Below are 9,277 nucleotides of genomic sequence, written 5' to 3'. Positions count from 1 at the left end.
ATGTTCCTAGAGGCAGCCGCGTCCCGCCGCCGAGGATTTCATACGTACTTGTAAGGGGCATTTTATTTCCTGACGCATATTGCCAGTTTTCTTTCTTGACAAAATTCACTTTAATTTGTGCAACTGATGTGTCCATCCGGTATGGTCTCTTCTAGCTGACGGATAAGAATGCATCCGGTGAACAGCTTTTTATCAGCCGTCGTTGATCATTTGCGGGTAAATATACGCCTTTCGTGTTTCTTTGTTCGTTTGTTTATATTGAACGAGCATGACAAATCTTGCTATTTTTTCTTTAGGGAGCACTGTGACAAGGACTGTAAAAAGTGTGGATAGCGTGATGCACTGGTTTCGCCATACTGAAAGGAAGACTGGTAAGAGTCATGCTTGGTTGCGAAACCACTACGCAATTTATTCACAATACATTAGGTCGCAAATGAGCTGCAAACGCCGACTGAAAAATATCTGCCTGGCCCGTCTTGAAGGCGAGATGTGTTGTTCTTAATTTATTTGTTGTGCTGTTTGTTTTCCAGCAACATATTACGAGGGAACTGTGTGCTCTGGGGCTTCAACCACGTTTCATAATCTCAAAGCACTGACCTAATTATTGTATAAGTGCAAGTTGTTTTCTTATTTGTGTATATACCCGCGCAGGTGGTTTGCCGAATTGGGCAAATAGAGCTTATAAACGCATGCGACTGTGCAACTAGTCATGTAAGTAGTCTGCCTTTCTCTAAGTAATAATCGTCCCGTTTGCTCTTTTCAGATTTTCACAGCAGCAGAACGATACAAGCCTCACATCTCGGTGGTAAAACATCGCACACCAAATACGTATTCGCGGCCAAGAGCACAAAAATTAACCGAAAGAGAGAACTGATCTAGCAGGAATATTACTCCATTGACTGTAGTTGGGTTGCACAAGGCCTGCTGCGAATCATTCTGTGCGAACAATGTGGCATGAAAACATGATGCATTTCAACAACTGCGAAATAAACATATAAAGTGAAGAAGCTTACGTTCGTCTTTCTTTTATTGCGTGTTACGTACTTACCCGCTAACAAGTGCAGACTTTAGAGGCGTTCAATTTCGTCTTACATGTGCACTGAGCCAATGTCATGTGCACAAATAAAAAAAAAAAGAAAACAGAGCCAGGAACGTTGGCAACCGACCTGCAGCCGTCGGTAAATCGACGCTTATGTAAGGTCGGGCCATGGCCAACCACCGTGCGGCACGCACTCGGGCTCATCGGCCAACGCGGTCGGGCCTACGTGGAGTTCCGCCGTCGGCCGGCGTGAGGCCAATGTCAATCCCCAAGACCGGCCCTACGTTGGTTGCCAAGGTCGAGCCAACCATTTAGCAGTGAGTCACAGACCTCTCACCGACCTCTTACCGAGGACTAACTGGTGCTTGGGAAAGCCGTGCTGATCTAACTGAGCTATCTGGGCGCTCAAACTACAATGCATGGAATTGTGGACAAATTCTACGTGAGTGGAACGGAGTGCGTACGTCGCAAGCGTCATGCTTTTTGCTATCAGTACAAGAGAGATCAAGAGGCCAGACAGCAACGGCATCGTATGGAATAAGGGAGCATTCCGTCCGCTCTATCAACGCCAAGGTGTAAAAGCCAGCTTTCGAGACGTCAACAGGGACGTTGATGGCTGTGACATTCACATACACCGACCATCAGATTTGAAAAAGAGCTGCAACCAAAGCAAGCTTCATCGCTGCTTGAGGGCAAAAATTAAATGTAGACAACAGGAAAATTACTCCACGACAACGGAATTTCTTACCTTTGTTCACATACATGGGGCTACCATAGGGAAGCATAAAGCCACCATTCTTACATGTCTTAAATAACTAGCCCGTTCCCCCACTTTGCTTCTTTTCTTAAAGACAGGGCACACTTAGATCATCATCAAATTGGAAAAAAAATTCGTGGCGTTAGCAGGTACCATCCTAAACATGGTGAAGCTACAACAGAAATGCAGGTCTAACAAACGTGAAAGCAGCGAATTGAAAAAGGTCGTCAAACCGAGCGCGGAACTTCTGCTCCGAGAAGCTCACGAGCAGACGACGCGACAAAAAAAAAAAACGCAGAAGCCCATTCGCACTTCAACAGCTCGAAGTCACGTGACCCAAGGTAAACGTCACATATGACGTCCCTGGTAAAGCGATGGCTTCAAATGGCACTGCCACTGACTACGTCTAGCCAAGCAAGTTTGAGGCCACGTGACAAAAAAAGAAAAAAAGAAATACGCGTTTTGTTTACGTTATGGTTCGCTTGCACTATTTCAAGTTATCTTACATTCTTGTGGTCGTCATCTACGCTGCGTAGTTTGTCAACTTGGCGGCTTGATTTAGAATTTACTTCATTGCGCCGCGGTACCCCGTTTTCTTCTGTGTTGCACTAATTCACACCGCGTCGGAACTTGGTCGATGAGTAATAATATTCGCCAGAGTTTAAAATCTCAAATGCAGATGAGATTATTAGGGACGTCGTAGTGGAGGGCTACGGTAATTTTGACCCCCTAGGGTTCTTCACTGTGCACCTAAATCTCAGCACACGGGTCTCAAACATAATTGCTTCCATCGTAAATGCTACCACCACGGATTCCACCCCACGACCTTCGGATCACTAGGCAAGGGACCAGAGCAAGTGCTCGTCTCCCTGGCGAGTCGTGTGTTGCCGTGCGTAACAGTACATGTCACTGGTCAGCACATTTGTCTAAAACACCACAAAACGTGCTCCGGACTGAACTGACGACGTTTTCTGATTGCCACTATTTTGAAAGATCACAAAGTCTCGCATATACAAAGCCGCCAAGGTTGAGTGCTTAAGTGTGGGTTGTCAACAGCTAGATATCGGTATACAAGGCTCCAGAGAGTGCTGTAGCGTGCCATTATGTCAGTAGAGACACGAATCTTAACCTCTGTAGTTGTCGTCTGCTCACTGGTTACTTCCGAAATTAGAAGCGTCTACTGTGTAACGTCGTGAGGCAACCGAATGGCCATCGGGAAGACTCCAAGCTGTACACCTGTAAACTTTAGTAGATTCCTTTGATGTGAAGTATATGGCACTTATAGTTGTATCAGCAAATGCAGGCAAACATGTTATTATATATGTTTGCCGCCACACAACAGGGAACCCACATGACCGGCCGTTCATATAGGCTCCCCATACACAACAAACTTGCCACTCCCCTCTACAACATTCATTACGCTCATTCTTACACAAGGAAACAAGACACGTCCATGAGCTCCACAAAGGAGTGACTCAGATTACGAGGGCTTCCTTTGCCGGGCTCTTTAATCTGAAAGGACCGCAGCGTGGAAGCGTAATGATGGCAACAAAACGCCCCCTCCTCGCCTGTTTTCGTCTCTACCATGGAGGAGTCTCCCAGCCCCATTTCTTTTTTTGCTTTTTTCTCACTTTACCACAAAGTCGCTTGACAATGCGTAGCCAGTTGAAGCCTATCGCTTTTCCAATGAAGTCATATGTGACGTTTAACTCTAGGTCACGTGAGTGAGTCAGCGAGTGAGTGAGAACAACTTTATTATGGTCTATAGTGGGGGCACTGAGGTTGCCACGCGCCAACCGGCTACTCCCACGATGGGACCGGCAGGTTGGGCCTGACGGCCCTGTCGCGGGCACACTGGACGGCCAGGATTTGGTCCTGAAGTTCTGGGCTGCGTATACAAGCGCATCCCACTGGGCTTTGCTATGAGTCGGTCCAAGCGACCTGCACTCCCAGAGCACGTGTGCTAATGTGGCAGTCTGCCCGCAAGAGGCTCAGGCGGCATCGAGGCATTGGTGAGCATAAATCGCATTTAGGTATGCTAACGACGGGTACGAATGTGTTTGAAGTAAGCGCGACGAGACGGCCTGTGCTCTATTGAGTTTTGAATGTGGCATTTGGAATGCCCGCCTCGCCATGTAGTAATACTTGGTAATCTCGTTGTGTAGTAGGTGTGTTTTTATGTCCCGCGCCGTCAGCGCTGGAGCCATCGCCCAGGTCGAGAGCAGCGTGGTCGGAGAGCGCGCGCGCTGCTGTGTGGGCCGACTCGTTCGGGTTCAGTGCAATCCCGTGCAACCAATATATGGTGTGAGGGACAATCCCATTGGTGGTGGAGCTGTTCAAGATCCTGGCGCCCATTGTCGATATGCATTCCTTTTAAAAAACTCTGACTGCGGATTTGTAGTCGGTGTACACCTCTTCGCACCGACCATTTAGTAAAGCGAGTGCGATGGCCACATGTTCGGCCACCTGGGGGTTCGTTGTGCGTACCGTGGAGCCGAGCCCGTCTGGTCCACGACCACCGCTGCGAACTTCTTGCCGTCTCGATATGCCGCAGCGTCAACGAAACTTGCATTTACGCCACAATTTCCCAGTTGCATCAGTAGACCCGTCGCCTTCACTCGACGACGTCCTTCGTTGTCCACAGGATGTGAGTGTTGCGGGGTATCGGTGCAACAATGACGCTTTCCTGTAGATGTTTTGATATATGCACGCTATTCGTTTCCAGCTCCATCAGGTTAAAACCCAGCCCACCAAGTATGCACCGATCAGCCGTCGTAGTGAACAACCGAGCCAGCTGTGAGACAGTAGTGCACATCGACATAGCCTCCTATATTTTTCTTGCCAGCCCGACGATCGCGAAACGCCCGTCAGCTATGGCAGTGCCACCTGCGTAGGGTTAAGGATCTTTGTGTTTGGCGTTTGAGATCAGCAATTTTGGCATTTCCTAATTTTAGAGGCTATGCCTTGTATTGAAGAGGTTGCCTGCTGAATGAGCGCGAAACGCGCGTCATGTATGACGGCGCCACTTTTGTAGTGTTAAGGTCCTTGTACTTGGCTTTTGAGATTAGCAACCGCGGCACATGCTAATCTCAGAGCCTTTGCCTTGTATTGAAAGGAAGCGATAAACTTACTTAAAATGTGCTGATGGGCTAGTTAGTGAGCCATGATGTATTGTAAGTATTGTACTGTAAGTATGTATACGTAAGTAGCGCCTCTTACGAAAAGGTCCACCAACAACATTTTTAATTTCTAAATTAACAATACAGTACATTATTATTACGTAAACGCATTTTTAAAATTTATTGCGTTAATTTTGTTGCATATTATCTCCAAAAACGTAAAAACTTATTTGAAAACGATGGGTGGATGGATGGATTGATATGGCTGTATACCCTTTAGATCGGGTGGTGGCTAATGCCACCAAGCCATAATAGTTAGAGAACCGAAAACTAGATTTGTTTCCTTTAAATAGTGAGGTTGAGGACTGGTACTTTGCAGTGAAGGGTTTAACTTTCACTCGTGCCTTGACTTTAGCCACCAATCAGATATATAACCTCCTTCTAGGTATTTCTACCCACGTAAAGTCTATTTTGCCCACTCTGTCCCTAAACCCCAGTGCTTTGAAAAACTCTGCGTCACTATCCTGAACCATAGGGTGAAGCCCTTTACAGATCATTATCAAGTGTTCCGAAGTTTTTTCTTCCTCTGCCCACGTACTGCATACCGTGTCTACCCCTTCGTATTTGGCCCGATATGTCTTGGTTCGCAATACTCCCGTCCTCGCCTCAAACAGTAGAGAACTACTCCGAGTATTATTATAGATCCTTTCCTTGGCAATTCGCTGCTTAAATGTTCGATTGATCTCTAGTGCGGACTTCTCAATCATGCCGATTCTCCACATATCGGTCTCAGCTTCCTTAACGTTCTTTTTAACCGATAATTCTTCTTGGTTTGTACCCCTGCTGTTTTCTAAGTATTTAACCGTCAATTTTCTGGTTCGCTTCCTCCATTTTGTATCGACATTCTTCATGTACAAGTAGCTAAAAACCTTCCTAGCCCAACGCTCCTCCCCCATTTCTCTCAATCACTTCTCAAATTTTATCTTGCGGCTAGCTTCCCTGCCCTCAAATGATGTCCATCCCATATCACCTTGTACTCTCTGATTATGTGTTTCCCGTGAGCTTCTAAGGCAAGCCTACCTATTCCTCGTTGCTTAATTTCTAATCATGCTTCAACTTCTGATCTCATGCACAAGACCGCATTGCTGAACGTCAGACCAGAAACCATGACCCCTACTTAAGTGGCGCCACCACCGCATTTCCGACGACGGCCGCTTCGCAAGTGACCGCCGATAATCCAGCAAGCAAGGGAAATTTAGGAGGCTGTGACACCGAGTGCGAGAAATTTCTCGGTATGGGTGCGTACGGGAAACCCCAGTGCTTTCTTTACGATCTTTCTGAAAATAACGTCGAGCTTGTCCCACTCCGACCTGAGCCGGTTGTGCATGACAACGGTGTAAGTAAAGTGACAGCGCACAAACGCATTGATGAGCCTTAACAAGTTGTCTTAAAACCTATGTGTTTTCCGGAGATCTTTTCTACGAGCCAAAAACGTTATCAGCCTTGGCGACAATCTTCCGCAGAGCGGTGCCGTTGCCACCTTTCGCTTCAATAAACATGCCGAGGATCCAGATGGTGTCTACCCTCGGGATTTCCTCCCCGTCACTGGCGTAAATTTGTATATCGCTTTTTTCGACGGGCTTCCACCCCTTGCGTCGGCCGCCCAGCTCTTTTCAATAAAGCAGGAGCTCGGACTTAGCGGGTCAGCATATGAGTCCCGTCGGGCGCACCTACGATTCCACCTCGGCGACTGCTTCTTGAAGAGCATCTTGCCCCCGGCCTTTGTTTCCGCCAACGCACTAGATCGTGAGGTCATCGGCGTAGATGGTATTCTTGATGCCGTCCACGTTAGTCAGTCCTTTCTACAGTCCGAACATGCAGAGATTGAACAGCACCGGGTAAATCACAGGCCTCTGGGGCGTTCCTCGATGTCCGATCCGAGTGGTACGTCTTCAGAGAAGATGTTACTGATGCGCAGCCTCGCTTTTCTTCCAGACAAGAAGGATCTGATGTAGCTGCACAGTCTGGGCCCAAGCTCAAGTATCACCACAGTCTCGAACATGAATTCGTGCTTGATCTTATCAAAGACCTTCACTAGGTCTAGGCCAAGAAGAGCCTTTGTATCTCTAGAGTAACCATCAAAGACTTGATGCTTAATGAGCAGCATTGCATCCTGCGTTGAAAGGCCGGTACGAAACCCGATCATATTATGCGCATAAACTATAAATCCAATTTCGACCCCAAGCTCTTGAGGTGCAAATAAACTCTCCCAGTGCCAGCGTGCTGCCAGCGCAATATCGTTCCGGCAGGAGAGCGAGTCCGCGGGTAGCACGCTGGCTGTCGGAGAGATAAAAACGAACGCGTTTGTAGCAGCGTTCCCCAATGTATACGCTGAGCTTCGGGGATGCCCGAGAACTGCCCGATAAAAACGAATGCCTCAGACTGTCCGCTGGCTGCCAGCTGGCAGCCCGAGCGAAAAATCGATGAGGCTCGTGCACCTACTGGGTGAAGTCTCCACTCTTGTTTAGGTCCGAATGTGAAGCAAAAGGCGCGACTAACTCCCTGGCTCGAAAAGCACGCGGGGAGCGCGGAGCGCACCGACACCGAAACCAACGGAACGGGGCTCAACACGCTGGGCCAGCGTGATACCGTATCGTCCGAGTATTACAGAGCGAGTAAAGAGCTCGCCGACAAGGAAGAAAGTACAAGAGAACACTCGCTATGTGCACTGACTACGGCAAGTGCGGTGCCAATGTTTTCACGACATTTCACACACTGTACGGACAACAAGATCGGCCGTGCGCTGCACTTCTACAGTTGCATTCCGTCTCTCACGCGGCCGACAAAGCGGCCGGTCACCGTGCCCGTGTTCCACGCTCACCGCCGTCAGCATTGTGCAACGCGGTGATCTTATGCACGGTGCAAGTGACACTCGAACGCGATTGCTCCAATGTCGAAGGAGCGAGGATAGCAACCGTAACAGAAAAAGGTGTTTAAATACGCACTTGCAAGTTCTTACTGCGTGTAGATATATCGAACACAAAACTACATATGTGCATATGACATAAACAGCACTAATGTTTTATCCGTTTTCACAAGCGGGAACACCACACAGCCATCACTGACCTGCAAGGCGTTCGTCGTGGTTCCGTTTCGTTCTGCGTAGAACACTTCGTAGTTAACAACGTGGCTCAAAGCACGGATATTCTCCGCCACGGGTCAGTAGGAGACCTACGGAGGCGCACATGCCTCCACCGCTCACTGCTAGCAGCTACACTGCGCTAACGCTAACGTAGCAACGCCTGCAGAGCATGCCCTCTCCCTACAGAACCCCTCCTTTCTCCATGCGTAGACCGAGCCTTGTCTAAATTGTCTCTGCTCTGGCGTTTTCTAAGGGGTTGGCTCCAGTGACCTTTTTTTTTTCAGTTGGACTACCCCTCATTAAAATGAAAATTTACACATTATAAACACTCAAATATGCCGAAATAATGGATTTGTTGTGTCCTAAAGTCCTTAACTTATACGTTTCAACTATATTTTACTTTGATATACGCGGATTTTCTGCTGATGGAAGCGGATTAGAATGACAAGTACCGTTTTCTCCTGAGAGTTGCCCTTCGCAACATGACAAGAGGTATGCGAATTCGAAATGCAAATTGCATCAGTGCGGACTTCAGTAGAAACAAAATAATCGTTCGCTCTTGTCTTTAAGGCTTACATATACAGATTGTAATATATATTTCCCTTCACCAAGGCTCATAAGCTTGGATGGTTCTCGATTGAAACGTTCTCGGTTTTCTCTTGTATGACCTTCGTTTGTTTACGCTTTTTGAATAGTTACCAAATTATTTCATCAAGTCAACAGGCAGTACGTGCTCCGAAGACTCCCTGAGACTCGCCGACAGCTATCGTAAGAAGCCTCGTCGCTTTTTATTCTCGATTTGAGTTTAATTAGTTCTCGTAGTCCCACTGTGTTGCATTGATGCCCTATATATGCAGCAGACACGTGGTCATGCTTAAAATGAGTTGTAATCAACTATTATTATTCTTAATTAGTCTTAAATCGCTGTAGTTGAGTCCCAGTAAGTTTCCGATACACGTTATGATCACCGCGAAGTTGAAATAAAGGAGACATACTCACTTTGATGGAGCGCGTTCAGCCAGGCAACCCCGCTGCTGCAATATCATACCAAAACTGGATGTTACATCACGCGGAAGTGACGTCACATTTATAAAATGATTTTACGAGTATTCCAATGAACAGATCATTGTATTAAAATGTAATACATTTGCATATGTCCTAAATAGAGGCGAGCGTCTCCGACAGCCACCCCCTGCGAACACAGCAATGCTCTCACAGTT

General features: G+C 47.4%; 1 long non-coding RNA gene across 1 annotated transcript; it reads left to right on the top strand.

Annotated features, from left to right (window-relative positions):
• The first annotated feature begins 239 nt into the window (after window positions 1-239).
• LOC142777299 (uncharacterized) lies at window positions 240-1,012 on the top strand. Its single transcript, XR_012888019.1, has 2 exons — window positions 240-371; window positions 764-1,012. It is a non-coding gene; the product is annotated as an uncharacterized LOC142777299 (long non-coding RNA).
• The last annotated feature ends 8,265 nt before the right edge of the window (window positions 1,013-9,277 follow it).

Source organism: Rhipicephalus microplus, chromosome X, assembly GCF_043290135.1.
Source record: "Rhipicephalus microplus isolate Deutch F79 chromosome X, USDA_Rmic, whole genome shotgun sequence".
Lineage (NCBI taxonomy): Eukaryota > Metazoa > Arthropoda > Arachnida > Ixodida > Ixodidae > Rhipicephalus > Rhipicephalus microplus.
The sequence above is the reverse complement of the archived record's forward strand: the minus strand, read 5'-3'. Positions and strand labels throughout refer to the sequence as shown.